The 22,677-nt window shown below is 41.8% G+C and overlaps 1 pseudogene; it reads left to right on the top strand.

Annotated features, from left to right (window-relative positions):
• The first annotated feature begins 533 nt into the window (after positions 1-533).
• Positions 534-22,014, top strand: LOC148018754 (uncharacterized; annotated as a pseudogene).
• Positions 22,015-22,677: the final 663 nt, after the last annotated feature.

Below are 22,677 nucleotides of genomic sequence, written 5' to 3'. Positions count from 1 at the left end.
CTACAGGCTATGGAATGAAAAAGCATGCAAGGTGCTGCATTGATTTTCCTCATGTATATCTAATGTTATGGTAATTAAAATCACTGGATGTGAGACTCCGAAGGATGCTTGGGACATACTGATGATAAATTATGGAACCATGACACATGCAAGAAAGATCCAGTTGAAACAACAGTTCAACAACATGTCTAGGAATGGTAAGAGCATCCAGAAGTATACCACGGAGATTAAGACCATAGCTGATCAACTTGCTACTATTGGCTCAAGTGTATCAGAAGATGATATGATTGCTGTTGCTTTGAATGGCTTAGGCAAAGAGTACAAAGCTTTTGACACTTCCATTTCTGTCAGAGAAGAGCGCCCTAGCTGGGAAGAGCTAGTTGCTTTGTTGCTGCATGAGGAAGTCAAACTTGGTTTGAATACAGGTTCTAGTGCATCTCAGAGTAGAGACAATGTGTTGTACTTTAGCCAGCATGGCAGAGGATCTAGAGGTCGTGGTTCATTTCAAGGTCGTGGTGACACTCGTAATACTTATGGACAGCAGCAACAGCAGAGTAATTGACATGGTGCAAATTCACAAGGCCAACGTGGATCTGGTGGGTTTAGAGGCAGGGGGAGATCACCCCGAGGTAGAGGTGGTGGTTTTGGTTCATGGCAGTCGTCTGATCAGTCCAACAGGGACAAGGACTGCCATTATTGTGGCCGGTATGGGCATATTGCAAAGGATTGTTACAAGAAGCAAGGAGATATGAAGGCAAAGGGCAGACAGCATGGGCATTATGCATCCTCTAGTGGTGGTCAAGATGATCAGGTTGATAGACTCTTTGCCATGCAGCATGTGTTCAAGTTTGCGTCAAGGCAGAACAGAGATGACAGGTGGTACATTGACTCTGGAGCGTCAAACCACATGACCCCGCATGGAGAGTGGTGTGATGAGATGGTTGCAGGTACACATGGTCATGTATGTATTGGGGATGATACCCAACATGACATAAAGCATAAAGGGATTGTTCCATTGATGATCCTTGATGGCAAGAAGAAAGGCATGCATGATGTCTTACATGTACCGACCATAACAAAGAATTTGTTGTCTGTGGGTCAAATGGCTATTCGCATCTAAGATACAGAATAAACACTCTCAAACGCATCCCAGAAGTCAAAGCTTCTAGGCGAATGCGTGTATATTTGTATTTGAGATGCAAAATAGACGCGCTCTTAGAGCGTCTCTGAAGTCAAAGCTTTTGGGCAGAGCGCATGTATTCTCGCATCTAAGATGCAGAATACACGTGCTTGGAGACGCGACTGCAGACTCGGTGATAGAAAACATAGCTGCACATCTATGTCTGCATCTACACTGAAATCTACATGCGCTATCAAATGCGCTAAGTCGGCTACTCTTAATCCGACAACCGCCATCCATGATTTATTTGTGATATAAGAACTTCAATCATAGATCCTAATATAGAAAGAGAGAGAGAGAGGACTCAACTTGGGTCTTTGGTGTGGACGGGTGGTGGCACTGCTTCCTTCCCCTTCTTCCTCTCCTTGGTGAGTTATTCTCCCTTGATGCTTGCTGCTTGTTGTCTCCTCTCTTTGCTTCTTGTTCCTCTTGTTCTCCTCTCTTTTGTTCTCTCTTTCTTCCTCTCCTTGGATTTCTTCTTTCCTCTCTTATCTCTTTGAAGTGAAAGAAGAGGTGAGTCATGAGGAGATGAGTCATGAAGAGACTAGTGGAGGTAGATTGCATGTCGGCTGAACTCGAGCTGCTAAACATGCAAAAAATGTAGGAAAGGCATAGTTTAAAAAGAAATGATTCAAGTATCTTTTGATTTTTGACTTTTGCGTCTATTTTTGCATATATATGCGCGTCTAAGTTTACGTAAACGCGCTTATAGACGCAGATTTAGATGCACAGATAGACACAGATTTAGACACGCAGTTAGACGCATGTATAGATGCGCATTTAGCGCGCTTGCTTTTTATCATGATTTTTTGTATCTAAGATAAGTTTTGATAGTAAGTTCTTATCATAAGTTTTTATGTATTTATGATAAGTTTTGTGTACTTAAAATTGAGATCTTAGAATAATTAATACGCCTTGAAGTTTTTATGTAAACATATGAATAACAAATTTGATGTTGTTATGAATTAGGTTTAATCATGTCGTCGTCATCACCTAGTGCGGTGCATGTTGATGAGTCAACGAGTATATCCTCAAGTGAGGATGAAACATTACGTCTTCATAATCGAGATACATGGCTACGATGAAAAATTAAATGCATGTGTAATCGTTGTCGAGGGTGTATTTTTCGAGCACGTCAAGTTGCAATGTCACACCTCAGCATGTATGGAGAATAGGACTGAGAAAAATCACCGGTATTCATTGTTTTTAACACAAAGATTGCTAGTCTATGTTACTCAATATATATCAACGTACATGTAACTCCCTTTTGTGGTTGAGAAGGATGCGGTGCCACATCCTCAGATGCTCCCTCTCGGGCGTCGAGGGGCTACAAAACCTCGACACGAGGAGGCAGAGTCTTCAAGAAGAGTGGAGACTGACGACCATGATAGTAATCCTCATGAAATGCCCCATCAAGTTGTAGAGGATGAGATTTTGGACAACATGGTACATGATCTATTTTCGCAATCGGTTCGGGGAGAAGGTCACTCTACGAAGCCAGATAACCCACTATACATAGCGTCATCTACTCCGTTATATGAAGGTTGTACGCACTCCGTTCTTCGTGCGTCCCTTAAGATACTTAACTTGCAAACAATTTATGGATGGAGTAATGTCAATTTGAATGCGTTATTGAAGTAGGTATCAATTCAGTTTGGCTTATGAATCATAATATTAATTGTTCTATTTTGAAATAAGACACAAATATATGTTGGTGGTTTTTAAACTCACTTTTAAAAATATATGTAGGTTATTATCACAAATGCTTCCAAAAGGAAGAGCAAGCAAGACATTACTTGACATCTCTGGGGGAGGCCTCGATTATGTCAAGATCCATGTATGTGTTAATGATTGTGTCTTATTTCATGGGATTCATGAGTTCTCACAAGAGTGTCTTGTTTGTGGCGAATCAAGATACGAAATGGAGATGAAGTCAATGGATGTGCCTCGTAAGGTTTTGCGACATTTTTCGATTGTTCCACGTATTCAACTTATGTTCAAGTGTAAGTCTATTGGAAAGCTCATGTCATGGCATGCTAGTCATTGTTCAAGTGATGGAAAATGAAGGATCCATGTAGAGACACCGACATGGCAACATATAGATAATTTGTGGCCCGTTTTCAAAGAAGAGCCAAGAAATTTGAGATTTGGTTTAGGTATGGATGGAATCAATTCATTTGGCATCAAAAGCACATCATACAGTGTATGGCCAGTGATATTGGTGAACTATAATATTCCTCTATCCATGACAATTAAAAAGGGACATGTAATGTTGTCCCTTCTGATTCTTGGAAAGCACAAGGTAAAAAACATGGACATTTACTTAGAGCCTTTGATTGAAGAGTCATAAATGTTATGGGAAGATATTGAGGTGCAAGATACAAGCGCATCTGCATCCTCTAGAGATTTCATATTGAAGGCCATGTTGTTATGGACCATGCATGAATTTTTAGGATATGGAGAGTGTTCAGGTACATGTATATAACTCTATATTTGAAATTCAAGATTTGAATCAATTGCATGTTATTAATTCACTTGTTTGTTCAGGTTTAACCACATCAGGATATCATGCATGTCCTATTTGCAATTCCTCTCTAGTTTCCTCTAGGCCAGCACGTTTAAAGAAGGTTATCTATGAAAAACATCATCGATTTCTTCCTATTGACCATCCCAAATATGTTCTCCTTACTAATGGAATAACTCCACTGTCTCTAACCATTCAAGATTGGAAGGAGAGAAGGATTAATGCCAACAGCCACCCTCCACTCGGCATGAGTCGGTAAGAAGTATATTTCTCTCGATTGACTTTAAAGTATTTAGCATGATGAATTGTTTACATAATATATTGTTTGTTTGTTAGGTTCTCTATATTTTTTCATCTTTCATATTGGAGTGAACTCAAGATCAGTTACCTGTTGGACCCCATGCACATATTCAAAAATGTTGTATCCACATTATGGGATCACTTGATAGGGGCTCGTGATTCAGTCAATGTAAGGGAGGATTTACGTAACATTGGTCGCATGAGACGAGCCTGGCCATGCATTGGACCCAGAGGAAAGATTAACCCACCCCATGCACCTTGGATTTTGTCAAAGAACGAGGAATAAATAGTGAATGAATAAATATGTAGCTTTCGAACACCCACAGGATGTATGAGATGTCTTAAGGGAGCCTTCATAAAGAAAAAGAAAAGAGGTGTGGAGCAACTATCTGGTTTGAAATCCCACGATTGGCACAAAATGATTCAAGTAAGGGTATCTCTAACCATGAATATAGTATTTAGTGGAGCAACTATGTGTAAACTTTGGGGTATGATGACTTTTTTCTCAACTAATCATTTGATCTATGAATATTATTTACATTTAGTTTGTACTTCCTACTAGCATATCCCATTTTGTATCCAAAGATGTATGTGATATCATTTACAAGATGGGAGAGCTTGTGAGATGTGTATTCATTATATTTTTTAATTATATATTGCATACATCATGTAGTGAACCTCTTTGAATTTCTACACAAAAATAAACAATTGTCAAATACATCCTGGCAGATACGTGAGCTCGAAGGAAATTGATCCAAACACATTGCAAGATGCTCGAGTATTATCTCTTGGGGTGGTTTGTTTGGTGAAGAAAATTTTTCCTCACTCCATTTTGACTGCTCAATTACATTTACTCGTACATTTGATTGATGAGATTGCACTTTGTGGGGCAGTTCATGTAAGGTGGATGTTTTTTCTTGAGCACTTCATGAAAACCTTGAAAGATTTTGTGAGGCAAAAAGCACGGCCTGAGGGAAGCATGGCTGAGGGTTGGTTAGTGCAATCATCCCTTGTTTATATCTCTGAATATCTTGCTGAAGTGGACCCCTCTCAACCACGACTATGGAAAGATGATGAAGACTTGAGGATGACTTCTATAATACCTCAAGGAAAAGGAATGAGTAAAGTGCTAACAAAAGAAGAACTTCGCAAGTTAAATAGTTTTTGTGTGCTCAATAGTGATGTAATGAGCAAATGGGTGACACTATATAATGAAGCAAGGGCAATAAGAAAAAGCGAAAGACGAGCATTTTGCACTAGATATGGACGTAATGTCTCATTTCCAAATCATCTAAACACGCTCCCACATCATATTGATATAGATTGGTTACATGACGAAATGGAGATAATGGAAAAAGAGGAGAAAATTAATATATCTCAAGAAGAGTGGAAATACGCACGAGGTTGCTTATCAAATGTGAGACATACTATCAATTAATTTGTTTCTAGTTATATTTTACATAATAAATTGACATGCTTGATCTTAATCTTTTACTACTAGTGTACATTATTCAATGCTATTTGGTGTGAGGGTAAACATCTTCAAACTCAACGTATAGATGAAAAGAGAAATACCCAAGATTGTGGTGTCCTTACTCACTTTGAGGATGCCAATGGTACCATGGAAGGTTATTGTGGCTTGATCCAAGATATTATGAAGCTTGACTTCAGACGATTCTTTATATATGTACTGGATGTGAAGTGGTTTAAAGAAGTGGCAACAAATGGTAAGCATTGCACAATCAGACGTCATCCAAGTGGTTTTGTAATCATTGACTCTACAAAATTTCACTGAAACAAGAATGACACATTAGTACTACCTCAACAATGCAAGCAGGTATATATGTAAAAGCTAATTTTTTTATATGTCTACATATGATACATATACACATTATAATAAGTATTTAGGTTTCTTTTTTTTATTTTTCAAATACAACTTGTGTATCATCCAATGGTAAACAATAACCGATGGTGGTATGCCATCCCTATATCTAATCGTTCAAAACCAATGTATGGTAATATTACCGACATAGAGATAGCAGATGACAATCCAACAATTAATGATGATGTACATGATGACACCATAATGGATGATATGCATGATATAGTACAAGATGAACCTCGCGAGGATGTTCAAGGAAACGCAGAAGAGGACAATAATGTGGTTGAAGATGATGAAGTTATTGAGCAATATAGCAACACATGTGATAGTGGGATAGACTTATTTGTTTCGTTACCTCTTGGTAACATAGACCTAGAAGTAGATAGTTTAGCAAGGGCTGATCTCATTGAAGATGAGATGGATCATTCACTGTAACATACTTAATTCACTTAATGATTCAATGTGTATTCTTAATTCTATGGAAAATATCATACGCACATGTGCATACTCAAGAATCAATAGTTAAGTTTAAAGCTAAATTGAATTTTTCATAATAAAAATGAAGTATTTTTTATCATCTTCAAGTAGAGAAATTACGAAATACATGCAATGCTTGCTACTAATTGTATAATAAGATTTGTGTCGCTTGTCGCTAATTACTTATATCAGGCTTGTCAACTAGAGAAACTGCCATTCATTAGAGAGCAATGCAAAAATAATTATTAACTCTGGTTTTTTTATTATATTAAGTTCAATTTCAAGTGGTTAAATAATTACACGTCTGCAAACGCGTCTATATTCGCGTCTATCTGCGCGGAAATATAGACGCAAAATTCGCATCTATTTACACGCTCTTTTACACGTGCATATAGGCGCAATGATAGATGCGCCCGACTTTATGCGTCTAACATGCGTGTCTATGCCTTGTTTTTGTTGTGGTGAATGCCATGCTCCGGTTTTGACACATTTTTATGAAGCCCATCTCTCTTCCGTTTTTTATTTCTCTCCATCTCTCTCTTTCTTCCCCTCCCTTCTTCTCTCTATTTCTCTCCCTCCTTCCCTCCCCACTCTCACTCAACTCATCTCATTGCAAAGACAATCAAAGATAGAAAATAAAAAGCTTAAGAAACAAATATATTGAAAGAAATGTCTCCCCACCTCTCTTTATCTCTCTCTCCCCCCTCCCCCTTTAATTTTCTTTCTTGACCTTCTCTCTCATTCTCTCATTTTTTTCCTATTTCTCTCTCCCTCTCTCTCGCTCTCTATTTTTTCTCTCTATCTCTCTTTCTTTCTCTCTCTCTCTCTTCTTTTCACTCTTCTTCCTCTCTTTACCTCATCCTTCTTTTCTACCTCCTCCTCCTCTCTTCCTTCCCTGTCCCTCTCTCTATTTCTCTCCCCCTCTCTTTCTCTCTCAATTTTCCTTTCTTTGTTTCCTCTCTCTTTGTTTCTCCCCCCTCTCTCTCTCATTGTTTCTCTCACTCATCCTCCTCTCTCCCTCCCTTCATCTCTCATTTCTCTCTTCCTCTTTCTCTTTGTTTCCTTTCTCTCCCTCTTTTTCTCTTCCTCTCCCTTCATTCTTCTCCCTCCCTTCCTCCCTCCCTCTCTTTCCATGTATCTCTTTGCAAATAAAAACAAAAAAAGAAAACAAGAGAACACAAAAATAAAGCAAGAAGAGGCAATGTACCTACCTCAAAGGCCTGAAGATGAAACCCTTTGTACCTTCTCTTTGCACCTTCCCTCCCTTCTCCCTAGCACACTTCTATTTTTTCTTCGTGTGTCGCGGTGGTGGCAGGTGACGATGGTGATGAGCTCCCTCCCTCCCTCCCTCCCTCCCTCTCTCTCTCTCTCTCTCTCTCTCTCTCTCTCTCTCTCTCTCTCTCTCTCTCTCAAAGCTTTAAGCTCTATCGCTCTCTCTTTCATTCTTTCTCGCAAATGTTTTCTCGAAAAATGTTACGCTTGGGTTTTCGAAGCTTTTTAATCAGATCGACGTAGCAATATGTGTCACTATTTGCATCGCTAATAGAATTAGCGACGCTAATAGCAACACTAATAGCGACACCGCTTTTTTGTGTCGCAAATGGTCGTCGCTATTGCCCCATTCCCTTTTAGTGCTATTTCTTGAAAAATCAATCCAAAGACATGAACTTAAATAAACCATGGTAATGAGTGTCCTTGATATTATGACAATGTTCATTGAGCTTTGAGTATATTTTATGACCTGCAACTTGAAGCTCTAGATAGTTTGAGCATCACAAGTTTTCCAACTAATTAATGAATCGAGATGAGACGAAGGAGTCCTTTCTAATCTTTGAAGAAATGTCTATGTGCTTGAGGAAATAATTAAAGCTAAAAAAATTTAAAATTTTCATTCTAATGAAAATGGATGAAGAATGATTAGGATATATAATATTCTCAAATCTAATATGTGTGATATTGAACTCAGTTGTGAGTAACTCTATTGGTTGTGGCATTTCACACTTGTTGATAGGAATACATCTAAACAATGTTCCCTAAGATACACTGCAAGATATAGGCTTTATACCGACGTTAAAAGCGATGAAAATGCAAATAACAATTTTTTTTTCCGTTGTCTCGAAAAGCGTCGTTATTGGCGATGCCATAGATTAGTCGGTATCACCATCGCTATCAATGTTGGCATTGGTGTCAGTATCAGCGTCGTTGTAATATTTCCGCGTACCCCGTATGCAAATATTAACTTGCCGCACGCCGTGTACACCTTGTGCAAGAGTATTCCCCTACTTCGTGATTATTGGTAACCTAATCCACACCCTGCACGCTCGAAAATGAGGTCCCACGTCGAGAATTAAAGGCCGGGGTTGAGGACCGAAAAAACCGCAAGGGAACGACCGCTTGGGAAGGGGCAAATGGATAAATTCAAGGCAATTTTTTTTTAAATTATCCCTTCCCCCAGCCGATGCATGGCTGGAGGAGAGGGAGTGTGGAGGGGGGATGGCCAAGAAGGAGTGAAGTGGGGACTACATGAGGGGAGTCCTCCACGTGTGTGGAGGCCCTCTTCCCCACCCCCATGCCTATATAAACACCCCCCATCAAGGGGGTGTGGTAGAGGGAGGAACTGTGGGAGAGAGAGAAAGGACGGCTGTGGGAGAGAGAGAAAGGACGGTTGTGGGAGAGAGCTTGAAGGGGAGGTCGCTGTGCTGGTCGCCGAGCAGGAGGAGGTCGCCCAATCCGCCGCTAGTTGCCGGTCCGCCAGCCACCGCCACGAGCCGCCATCGCTGCCACCCTGACCGCGGCCATCTTGGACTGCCCCGCCACGTTGAATCACGACCCCCCCCCCCATGTGTTTCTGTGGAAGCTCAGAAGCTTCTTAGAAGCTTCTTTAGAAGCTTCTAAGAGGGGGCCTCCTTAAGCCCCCTTCCCACCACATTTCCAAGAAGACCTCTTCATACCCCTCCCCGGAACTTTGAAGAGGGGACGGTGAAGCCATAAAGACCCCGCAAGAACCATCGAAAAGGCTCTCGCAAAAATATTTTTGAAGCCGCAAGCCGTCCGAGATTAATTTCCATGCCGATTCGAGTTTTCTTGAAAGACTCCTAAAGCCTTTGCCGCAAGTACCATCCCGAAAAGGAATCTTCCGCATACAAGGATAAAGGCAAAGGTCGGAAGGCCGCATTCCGAGGCCAGTCACTTCGTAGACCGCAAGGGCAAATCATAAGTCGAATCCACGTCTACAATGGCCCCAAAAAGATCACAAGGAGCGACCGCGGAAGGCTCATCTCCGAATGTACAAGTGGACATCTCCCCGAGCCCTCAAGTCCAGGTTCCTTCGAGTTATTCTCGCATGATTAGGCGCGCTTAGCTCAGAAAAGGAATTGCATTTTTACGCTTAATTTTAATGCATACGGAAATTGAAAAGAAATACATGTGATAAAGCATCTCTTGAAACATTAGGCAAGGTTGAATTATGTCATGAATTTGAACGAGTAGAAGGCTAGTTGCATGTAGTTTTGGTACATTATCAAAGTAATGAGTCTAATCCCAGGCAAGGAAATGGGATTTATAAGTGCATTATCTTTCGTCCTAGACATGGAAGAAATAAGCGTGTGCCGCATGTTAGGCAACATCCTTCTCGTAATGATTTCATGAGGCAAGGTTAACCCCATAAGGTATTATCCGAAAAGGAATAATAGAGTATGAAGATGATCTTATGAACTTGCAAATAGCATGTAAGATGGAATAAGTTAACACTAGCTTTGGATGAGTTTCATTGACTACTTCGTAGCTAGGAGAATGTTGTGTATTGCGTAGTCGTCATGCGAAAAATGACATTCATTAAGAGCCGCATTTAGGAGTCAAAGCATAAGATGCCAAAGTGTAGACAACAAGGTTGTAGGTATGACTATTGATGTAAGACCTAGTAGTCCTAGGAAAAGTTAGTACCCAGATTATCGTGCACCAGAGAAGGATATAGTTATCATGGACCATGTGTTGCGTAAATACAATAAACCGCATGTTTACGCGAATTGGTGGAGTTATAACTATTGTCCTCCGTTAGATTTAGTTTATTACTTTAGAAGGATCATCCTTGTCGCAAGACAAGCATAATTGAATTGACTAAACCACAAGGATTCATATGGGCATGATTGAGTCGATATGATAAGTATCCCAAGTGTTAACTAGGGTTAGTGCAATAATAATTCGACCTAGCATTACACTGGTTGCCAAGACAAACCCGCGAATCTAAAGATCTTACCCACGTTCATGAAATGTCGAATCAATTGGATTTTCATACATGAAATGATCTAAGGTTTTATCCTAAGGATCATTCGTTCAAAGTGATGAAACTCCGACGGAGTTGCTTATCTTTAGTACCATGGGCCAACATAACTAGGAATGGTTTGGAGGATACCCTAAAACCCTGTTACTCGGCTGGAGGTAAATTCCGTGACCGGAAAATGCTAAGCAATGGGTAGAATGATCCCGTGAAATTAGATGCAATACATGTGCAAAAAGCTGCAACATTGTATAGACTTGAGATTTGTCCACAAGAGAGTTTTTGTCATCTCTCGAAATGAGGTTGGCAAGTTATTGAAGGAATTTAACTTACAAGAGGATGAGTAATCATCCTGTTACTCACTTTCCTTGGGAATAATTGCCAAGGGAAAGGGAAGTTAGGTATTTGCAAAGGACCAGACAATAAACTAAAGCGACAAGGTCGCTGGATCCTGCCACAACAAAACCTAATGTATTGGTAGGGTATGACCCTAACCCAAGAATGATAGGAATCTTGCCAAGTTGCAATTGATTCCGGATCGAATGCGGGTTGCATTCGGGGAAAAGGAGTCACTCCTTAACAGTTTGCCAGCTAAACGACCACTGAAAATTGATTGTGCTTGTAACAGTTTAGAAAGCACTGTTTGCAATGTTTGCTTAATGAACTAAAGGATGAAAATACATCTAAATACTTCAGGTTGAAGGCCTGAAGGGAGAGGCAGCTTCAGTTACCCCCGACTTCCTGCCTGACCCTAACCAAGGGGGTTGTTAGCCGCGCCGGGAACGTGGACCGAACCCGCCGTGAGAGGTCTCTCCGTTGAGTTCTGCTTGGAGCAGGAGGACGCTTGGGTGCCAGGGGGGGCTCTGGCTGTAAATCCCTCGCCTTCCGGGCCCTGCACAAGAGACTAACGTGACTCGGGATTGGATCTCGAGGCCCGCATACTAGTCTACGGGCAGAAACTTGGATTAGTGATCCCTGGTGGATTACTGGATAGCCTTTGAGCGAATTATGAATACGCCTACGGGCGGGAACTCCTTGTATTGCAAAGATAAAAGGATAAAATGATAATAAAGAAGTTGTTTGGCATTGTTTTCTTTATGTCCTGTGATAAGATTACGTGAAGAAACCAGTGCTTAACAGGGTTAATCAAGGAAGCTGTTTGTTATATGTCAAACTAATGTGGTAGGTAATTACATAACTAAAACAAGCCGAGGAAAGTGCGGAGGATGGACCATGGGTCCGTCCTACGGATGGGTGGTCCCGGTTAGCCGGGAACTTTTCTCAAAGCATTCGACGAACAGAAGGACGATCGACATCACCGAAACAAGTAATGAGAACGATGACTCGGAATTACCGATTACCCGATTCAAGCTGTTTTAGGGGAACGGAATGGGACTATGCCTTTTGGCAGAGAGGTCCAGCCTTGTATCCCTCTCGTTTCCCATTCTCCTTGAACCAAGTGCAGCATGAATCCGCTTCAGACCTGGCGTTTCTGCGTAAAGTAGTTCGATCAGGTCTGACGCTAGTCGCTGTTAGTAAAATGACCAAACAATTCCAGTCGATCCTAGTGGGAACGGCCAGGACGCTTCCGTTACGTGGCAGACGCGGAAAGTCCTAGATTGCAAAACCCGCAATATTCCGTGGGAGTGCCGGGTGGAGTTTTCTAGAAAACCTTTCCGATGGACTGCTAAGACGTGTCCTAGAGGATTCTAGTGGACACGTTACAGTCGTTGATACCGACGCAAAATGCGACGCTGATACTGACGCCAATACTGACGCTGATAGCGATGGTTTGTGATGTAAATAACAACACCAATAACGACACGAGCAGTAAACTTTGTGACGCTAATAGCGACGGTAATAACAGGGAAAAAAATTTGTGAAACATAACACTGATACATGAAATAAATACATGATTGCATAATAAGCGATTGGTACAATCATGACAAGATATCACTAATACGTAGAAAATGTCTACATAGATCAGGCGACCCAAAAATAAAGGTGTGTGAGCTCCAGGGATTCAAGGGCAAGCTACATATCCTCGCCCTCCGAAAGCTCGTCTTGCCGCAAAGGAGCATCGAACAGACTCTACAAAAACAGAAACAACACATCAGTCCACCATACAATAATGCATTCTAATTAAACATGGTAACTATGGACAAGAAAGATGAGTGACTTACAGGGCCACCGCATCTATACAATCAGTCGATCAATGAAGTGAGACCGTGCCTCTCTGCATATCGAGTCTCAAGGCCAGTCGGATCGCGATTTGTAATGGAGTGCTGCAAAGAAAACAAAATGCTAACTGTTAGAAATATGATTGTCAGTACAAAGGATATTGTAAAAAAATAAATAAGCAAAACAAAAGAAAAACTTACAAAGTCCTCCAAATATATTCTGTGGTTGCCACTCCCAAGATGATGGACCACTCCAGTCTCGAGTCGTGCCCTCGCCGCCTCGCGCTACTGACTCCAATGTCCTGGAGAATCTGTAGCCTTCTTCCTTAGTCGACGCCAGTCATCTGTATCTAACCACTCAGGCTTTGCAGCCCCACTCTTGATTGCCTTGCGTGCGTCGAATCGTCTGTGTGACATATATGTATGCATTCAATCCATCATCTAGCCCATAGAGAATCTATACTGAGGCTAGAACTGGAAACTCTTCATGCAAGGATGCTACTATGTAGTCCTTGCTCCCCTTTGGTATGTTCTTCCAATGATCTAAGACGTTGTGCCGAAAAACTTGCTAGCACAACTCTCTCATGCGAGCCATCACCCTCCTCCCCTCATCATTCATGATGATGGCTCCTGACCTACCATCGACTAGATATCTATATCCCCCTGGAGTTTGCCTAAGATGGGTCCTCTCCCATCTACGTCCATGCTCCTGGGCATATCCAGGAGACCCCTGTGCATCCAGTATACCGATCGAGGTAATATCTCTCAGAGTGGTACCCATAGGGGTGCCACTTGCTGACGGCTGAGCAAAAGCCGGAGTAACTAGAGTAGATGTCCCCACATGTATGACAAATCTCTAGGGTGATGCAACTCCAGCTGAATGATGAGACAGAGACACCGCGTCTGTGCCTCCACAGTATCCACCTGAGCTTGAGCCATGCTCCTTGGAAGGGCCACGAGAGCGAGTAGTCACACCTGTATCCTGTGTCTACCACGGGCTCACTGCATCCGTATCTTTGCAGCATCCCCCTGATCTAGAAGCACTCCCTCCCTCTAAGCCAAGTCTGGAGCATCCAGCTCGTCTGCTCGAAGTTGAAGCATCTGATCGCACTGAAGTAGATCTAGCAGAGTGCCCTGACGAAGACCAAGACAGCTCTTGGTCTGTCATTTCTGAATCTCAGGATCTAGTCTAGAGACATGTGTGTGAAGATATCCTGTAACTCCTCATTGCTCATCCCTCAACTCATCTTGAAAATGTCACTTGCACAGATAAAAAATGATGTTAGAATAATCAATTTAAATCATACAAAGCACAGTAATATAAATCATTTTTTAAAAAATCTCACTTTAAATTCATATCTTATATACCCTTATAAGCGATTGGTCAACGAATTGAGTAAGTGGATACTCCAAGTATGAAGTATCCTATGGTCCCATGTCAACGTCTTGACACAACTCCGCATACACTAGAAGGTTGATAGACATGTCACCACAAAAGGATGAGTCCACCTCATTCTCAAAGAATTCTTGGACTCTTGTATTTCCATCATTGTTAGCCGATACTGGTTCCAACCTTTTGACAGCCTCCACCCCTTGCAATATCAACCCCTTTATTTGCATATTATCTTCATCTATGCTTGGAACATCGCTTTGATCATATACTCTTGCACTTTGGGGAGTTGAAGGTATAACATACCACCATCGAGGTTGTTCGGGTTTGGATAGAAGATTACCTGTTCATAAACACGTACAAGAGAGTTCAAACCATTGTGACATAAACCATGTCGTAATACAATTAGCAAACAAATGAGTCCATGCACCTGTTCACAATGGGCCGGCAACACAAAGGTGTCGCGCAAATCCGTCCATTTTTTTTTGGAATCTATTTTGAGAAATCCAAATGGACCTCATCGAACTATTGCACCAGCTCCTCCAAGTACCACTTTGAACCATTGCACATCGAATAGTATCATGGAGAAGCTACAGTAATCCACCGTAACAATACTTTGCAAGTTCCCAAAATACTCCATCTCATCCATAACCGTGTTTGGATCTGTTGCTCATCACCGGCTCTCTTGCTCGATCCTTGCCATGATACCACAGTCCATTGTGGAGCGCATTTTGTCAATACGCTCCACGCAAAAATGCTGTCTACGCGACCACGCTGCACTATATATTTTGTACTATACATTGAAACACTCAAATTAGATATCGCATATCAAATTTAGATACGACAAATTCTAAACCTCTCATCACCTTTGGACTACATCCCCTTGAGAATTCCCACTCCTCCATTGAGACCTCTGTCCCTTCGCGAGGTGCTGCGGTCAAAGCTCCATGCAACCATCGCGTTGACATGAACTGCGGCATCTCCTCCATGCCTTCGGGATATCGAATCGGTGGATGATGCGTACTATGTCGGAATTCAGCTCGCGCTTCCTCTTGATCTTACCTAGCGATCTAGTACTTGGTGAGCCACGTCTCCATAGAGGCATGGTGCAACATACAAAAGTGATTCACCTTATCCTTCATTGAGGCATCCATTCTTTTTTCTACCCCATTTCCAACCACCACATCTCCAGTCAGTCTATCATTGTTCTTCAGTGACCATAGCATTTCGTTGTCTGGATCCACTGTTGGTAGCCATTGTGAAATATGCACTAGCGCCTTAGACACCAACCAACCTTTAACCATGCTACCTTTTGGACGAGATCCTTGTCACACAAATCCTTTCAAGGTTTTCATGAATCACTCCAAGAAGAACATCCATCATGTATGGACAGGTCCAGCAATCTCCACTTCATCTACAAGATGCACAAGAAGGTGGATTTGTATCGTGAGCATGCTGATGGGCAGGTATTTCTCAAAGAGACAAACCATCTCCACTGTTGCCCGCCTCGAGGATTCAATAGAGGACGTCTTAATCTCCTTCTATGAGATCCATTGCACCAAAGTCGACAACTTGTAAATGGCTCCACGTATTTCTGGAGTAAGACATCCTACGATCGCGATCGGTAGTACAAACTGCACAAATGAGAAAGCATTATGAATAATGGCTACACTCCAAATAGCAAAATGCGCATGCCAATTACAATCCATTCGTAGTACAAACCTAACATATCTTATGCCAGTCATGGGATTTTAGCACTGATAATTGGTCGTCTTTAGAAAATGCAGACCTGAGAGAACACATCATACCCGTCGGAGTGCAGATAGACTTGACTACTTACTTCACAATGCACTCTTCTTTAGTGGACAAAACCCAAGGAGCGCGAGGAAGCTGCACATGACCATCAGCACTCCACTGCGGCGGCCAAAGCGCCTCCATCTTACCTACCTCCTTCAAATCCATTTGTGCCCCTATAGTATCTCTCTTTCCTGTGATGTGGTCCCATAGCAAGTTGCCCACATTCTTGAAAATATGCATGGGATCCAACAAGTGGTTGACCTATAAGTGGGTCCAATATGGCAACTCCTAGAAAACAAAGAACCGTTGCATTCCGTTTGGATGTGATTCTGCGTGGACCATTTTCAGCTCATACCAGCTTGCAGTGTTCATACGTGTTGGAGGTTGTCCAAGGAAACCTTCCTTGAGTTCATGATCCTTTGGCAAGAAAGCAGCTTGTCATTGATATACCATCTTCTTCATGGTTCGTGACCTTCGGGAGTCTAACTGTTGCCCGCACAATGGACATGCATGATAACCTCAGGTAACCAGACTTGTTCCAACACCACGACCCAGTGAATACTTGCTTGAACGAGATAAAATATAGATATTACCAATGAGAACGGAGACCTGTTCACCTGAGCACTTTTTGAATCCCGAAAAGTCATGCATCCTCCACATGAGAATGGCTCAAATATTGGCTAACCACTGACCATCGTGTCTGCTGATATCTTGCACGGTGACCCCCTCCTCCCACAAAATCTTAAGCTCATCGACTAATGGACGAAGATGCACGTCCATATTTTTGTGTAACGTGTCCATTTGTATCTTTAGGGCACATCTTAGCAGTCCATCGGAAAGGATGTCTAGAAAGCTCCACCCGACACTCCCATGGAATGTTATGGGGTTTACGATCTAGGGCTTTCCGCGTCTGCCACGTAGCGGAAGTACTCCAGCCGTTCCCACTTAGGATCGACCTGAATTAGGGTTTTCCTTATTGGTCATTTCCTAACGGAAACTATCATCGGACCCAAGCAAAATAATTTACGCAGAAATCCCAGGTCCGAAGTGGATTCATGCTGCACTTGGTTCAAGGACAATGGGAAATGAGAGGGATGCAAAGCTCAACCTCTCTGCCATAAGGCACAGTCCCATTCCGTTCCCCTAAAACAGTGTAAATCGGGTTCGTTCATAACTCTAGGTCAACGCTTTTGTTGTTCTTGTTCTTTGATAATCTTCCTGCTGTCCATCGTGATTTGAGAAAAGTTCCCAGCCAACCGGGACCACCCATCCGTAGGACGGACCTATGGCCCATCCTCCGCACTTTCCTCAGGTTGTTTTAGTTATTTAATTACCTAACACATTAGTTGGACATGTAACAACCAGCTTCTTGAATTAACCCGTTAGGCACTGGTTACGGAATCCAGTTTGTGTATGAGCCCCGATCATCAAAGTTTACGGAATCCACCGTAGAACCTCACGGAATCCACTGTGGCACGGAATCCACCGTGAAATATGCCTCCTGGCATTAGGCAGAGTGCTCCCTCAAGCCCTCTCTCTCTCTTACCCACTGCTCAGAGTGGTATCGTGGCAGCCCTCCCGCTTTCCTCTTCCTCTCTTCCCCTCATGGTAGCAGCATGACGTCTCTTCTCATTTTCTCTCCTCCCTCACGGCGATTCCCCCCCCCCTCCCCCCACCTCCTTCCTCCCCTATGTGTTTGCGCGACGACGGTTTGTGACCAACGAGCTCCACTGAGGAGCTTTTTCCATACATTCTATTCCCCTCCCTCTCCAGCACGACAGTTGGCTGGGGAGGGGAATAAGGAAAAAAAAAATACATTATCCTTAGGAAATTCTCAAAAATGCTATATCATTATTCCCATTACTTAAAAGGGGGTTCATGCGATTTCTAATGTCTGGTATATTACATTTTGACTTTGTAGCAGGACGAGTAAGCTAAGGATGAGATGTCCTTTCTTCGTAGAAAGCCATGGAGGGATATTGTAGTTGACAAGGACTATAGGCCACACACTGTAAGAAGTTGAGTGTAGACCGAATGGGTTCACGCCATCCATTGCAAGACTGAGCCGAAGATTCCTTGGCTCCCGGGCAAAGCCTAGGAAGGTAGAGTCAATGTGGCTCCATGCGCGTGAGTCCGCTGATATTCGTTGAACTCTATCCGTGGACCTATTCTGCACATGCCACGTTGTCAAGCTCGCCATGCCGGACGTACGAAACATGTGGTTTATGCGGGGAATAAGTAGAAAGTGTCTGAGAAGTTTTTGAGGGATGGTTTGCCCTTGCAAGTCCAATCAATACCTGTGAGCACCACACTTTGGACATGTCTCCATAGTCTCGTATTCTCCTTGAAATAGTATGCAATTTTTGATACATGCATGGATGTTATTGTAGTCCATGCCAAGCTTTTGTAAAACATGTCGTGCATCATCACAAGACTCAAGCATGGCATTTGTAGGTGGTAATATATGATATTTTAATAACCTTAAAAAAATCATAAACACCTTGAAAAAGCACAAATGTTTGTAATAATAGTGCCGAAAAAAAATTCAACAAAGCGTATGTACAAGGTACCTGAACAACTCGGTCACACTTGTATCGCTCCACCCGTATTTTGCTTGCACACTTAAGAGTGCAAGCAGTATCTTCAGGTGAGATACTCGGAACCCATCATATAATGGTATGGATGCTTCCTCTCTAAGCAGATTAGAAGTCTTGACATCCATGAGAATCAATGCATCGATCATTGCCTCCATCTCAGGCTCCAAGATTATAGGTAGGTCTGGAAGGTTGCCTGTCTTCTCTGGCATTGATGGTATAGATTGGCCTTGCAAGTGGTGGATTGGCTCCTGCACTCCATCCATCGCACGCTCACATACTCTTCTAATTGGCCACAAAGGGTGCACTTCTCCTTAGGATGAGACATCACCTCCCTGGATAGACAATTTGCGAGCGAGACCCAATTATATTATATATGGTATTCAATTAGCTTGCGAGTACAATGCATGATTGATATTAAATTTTCTTACCATTTACTGAAAATCCGCAATCGCCTGATCAATGATCTCAAATTGAAACTCGCCAAATCGTCGTACGTGTTTTATAGACAATCGGTGTTTTCCTCTAATTGCCAGCTTGCATTGAGAGCAAGGACATGGGACACGCTGATTAAGATACACCTCGCGAACTTGAACAACAGGACCTTCTTTGTTTTCCATTTTGTCTATGTTACAACAAACAATTTGTTTTTGTTATCATTCTTTTTTTTTTCTTAGATTGTTATCCTCTCCTTCTATCTCTCTCTTTTTCCATGACCACGACTATGACTACAACCACGACCATGACCATGACCACGACTACAACCATGACTATGACTACGACCACGGCTATGTAGTACCTAGCATATAGTACCTAGTACCTAGTACCTAGTACCTAGTACTTAGCATATAGTATCATAGAACACTAGTATTTAGTACCTAGTACTCAGTACCTAGCACATAATATCATAGCATCTTAGTATCTAGCACCTAGTTCTCTAGTATCATAGTGTCAAGTACCTGGTACTATGATACTATGTAGCAGGTGCTAGGGTACCTTAAGCATTATGCAGTAGATGTGAGGTTCTAGGGTACTATGATAGTATGTAATAGATACAAAGTAGTACATACTAGGGTACTATGATACTATCTATCTATCTATCTATCTATCTATCTATCTATCTATCTATCTATTTTTCTATCTATCTATCTACCTTCATAATACTTGGGTCAGGTAGACAGTTGGAGGTAAGTGATACTACCTCTCCGTCCAGGCTTTTAACCTGAAGCATTAGTTGTTTTTCCTGAATTAGTTCCTTGAGCAAAGAAGTACAAACAGTGTACCTAAGAATACAATCACGAGCATTCCAGTGGCCATTCATACAGCCAACTACTAAGGCGTGATTCCTTCTCCCTGAATACTTCTAGCATTCAATCCTGGATCATTCGCGACTTGGCAAGATCCCAAGGGTTTAGCAAGCTGAGTTGCTTGTTTACCCTTTTCCTTGGGTTAGGGTTTATATCCTGTTGACCCCAAATTGTCACTACCTTAGGTTTCCTTATATTATAGTCAACAAATCCTAGACAGCCCCGTCGTCCTAACTTGGTTGGTCAATTTGCTTCTTGGCAATTCACCACTGCCCTTAAGCTTGACAAACCAGCTCCCAAGAGGGAGTGTTGTAATAGGGCAACTACTCAATTCTTAGAGAAACTAATTTGTAATTAGAGCTCGCCAACCTTGCTCTAAGGTGTAGCAATACTAACTTGTGATTTAGTCGCAAGAGCATAGGACCTTGCAGGCATGTTGCACGAGATAGGTGTTAGTACCTAACTTGTGGGATTATATCCTCATCATATGGTATTTCTTGATCAAGAATACCTTTGATCAATATGTAGGGTTTGGGAGTCCCATTGACCCAATCCAAAACCCTAATCCTACTAGGGTGTTAAATGTTTTGGCCCTAGGGTTCCTAAATTCCTTGCAAAATTCTAGCATTTGGTCATCTGATCCTTAGGGTGAGAACCCTAGATCATTCTTGCACGGGTGTTTAGATAACCCTAACATTTCGTGAATGTGGATAGAACTTTAAGATCGAAAATATTAATTCGACATCCTAAGTGTGATACTAAGTAGAATTTTATCATAACTTATCCTAACCTCGCACATTGAGGTGATTGTCATACGGTAACTATTCACGCCTTTATGAATCTCATGTGAGTTACTCAATTTTGCGATTTACTTAATTGATCTAACTATCTTACAAATAAAGATGATCCTTCCCTTAGAGATGAAAATACTGCCCTCTAAAATTTGCAAGGATGTATGAGATGTATCATTCCATGTGAATATGCAATTTCAAGACCATAGGCCTTTCACCTTTATGCAACTATAGGATCTACAATGATCTTTCCATCTTTCCTTGTGCTATACAATTTTGATTGACATTCAGAACTACCTCCTATAAACCCTACGTTTATGCATTGGATTCAAAGCTTTTGTATTTTAATGAAGGTGCATCCTTTCCCCAATTGTGATTTTTGATAAAATAACCCTATGTGTGAATGCATCATTCCTTCATGTGCAGGTGCCAATGAATACATCATTGATTTAATCCTTCCTTTACTACTTCACTTAGCGTAAATTGTATCTATCATTTCATTCCAACTATTTATTCATCGTTAAATGACTCTCTACAATTATCCTATATGCGAACACAGTAAGGAATTTAATACATAAGTGCATCAAGTGCTATTTGTCCCTTCCTTTCCAACAAAGTGAGCCTCCAAATATGTAAGAATATCTCAAAAATGCATTTAACTTATATGCGCGATGCAACAAGAACATCTTTGCACAAGTGCATCCTTTTAACTCGTGTATTATATGTTCAAAATGCGACTACCCTTGACCACGGAAGTGCAAGCAATGCAAGTACCTCGTCATCCAGCTAAACTTTTTACATCGAAGCAAAATATAAAAATTTTCTAATGCATTTAAGTTTTTCTATGTGAACTGAAACATGCTTTATGCATCCTTTACATGCGAGATTATTTTTTGGAACCTGGGCATTTAATATCGGGGTGTTGTCCACTCTCGTGATTTGGGTGAAAGCTCCTGAGTGCGTTCCTTTCGACTTTTTCTTAGGAGCCATTGACGAAGTAGATTTTGACTTGGAGAACTCTCCCTAGGATCCCTTACGAATTCCTAAGTTACTACTGCCTGAGATCTCCTTCGCTACACAAGAAATAGGCCTTGTAGGATACAGACTAAAAATCCAGGGAGCCGTGGGTGAACTTGGTCTAGAGGAGCTTCAATAAAAGCTTCTCAAGATTCTAGATGATCAGAGATGACGTGAGGAGATGTGATGGTGATGAAAAATGGAGTGATGATGGTGAGGATGATGATGATGAATTGTGTGAGGGAGAGGAAGATGTTGGTGATGGTGGCGGCAGCCTGGCGATGACGGCGACAGCCTGACGGCATGGCTGACAGCGTAGGCAGATTGACGGCAGGTAGCTCCAGATGATCCCTTCCAAGCTTGGGAGGGGGGCTTATATAAGGTGAAGGTGGGGGGGTGTGGGGGTGGCCACACAAGTGGCAGATTGCATGCTCTCCTCCCCATGACCCTCCACAAGCTCCTACACACACTCTCTCTCCCTGCCATGCAATGAGTGAAGGAGAGGGAATTTATTAAAAAATTTGCAAATTATTCATTATCCTTTTTCTTGGGGGGGAAGTTCCCATGGTGGTTTGCGGTTTTGAGCCACGGTTTCATATGCATAACGCGGGGGCTAGTATTGTTAGTACATGAGGATGGAGCACTTAGGCCAGAGTTTCTTGTTGTGGGAGATTACTTCGAATTTCTTTTGCGTAGGATCTAGGGCCTTTAATATTTTGTTGTAGAAATATTACACATATATACTCAGTGAAGTATTCATCGATAAAGTTATGTCTATTTACCATTATTTATTCTGATGCTTTTTCTATCTCTTATTTCAATGCATATACCATTGTACCTAGATGAAGCTTTTATCAATGTTTATTTTGATGGTGATACCTTAATTTTAAAATAGTTTGGCACAAAATAGTGGCAATGTAAATATTGATTGTAGTTCAGTTAAAGAAAAACAAGCATTGAAA

The sequence above is a fragment of the Lygodium microphyllum genome, chromosome 20, assembly GCF_053477565.2.
Source record: "Lygodium microphyllum isolate KBCC chromosome 20, Lygodium_microphyllum_v1.1.10, whole genome shotgun sequence".
In the NCBI taxonomy this organism is placed as follows: domain Eukaryota; kingdom Viridiplantae; phylum Streptophyta; class Polypodiopsida; order Schizaeales; family Lygodiaceae; genus Lygodium; species Lygodium microphyllum.
Note: the sequence above shows the minus strand (reverse complement) of the source record. Positions and strands in the feature narration are given on the sequence as shown.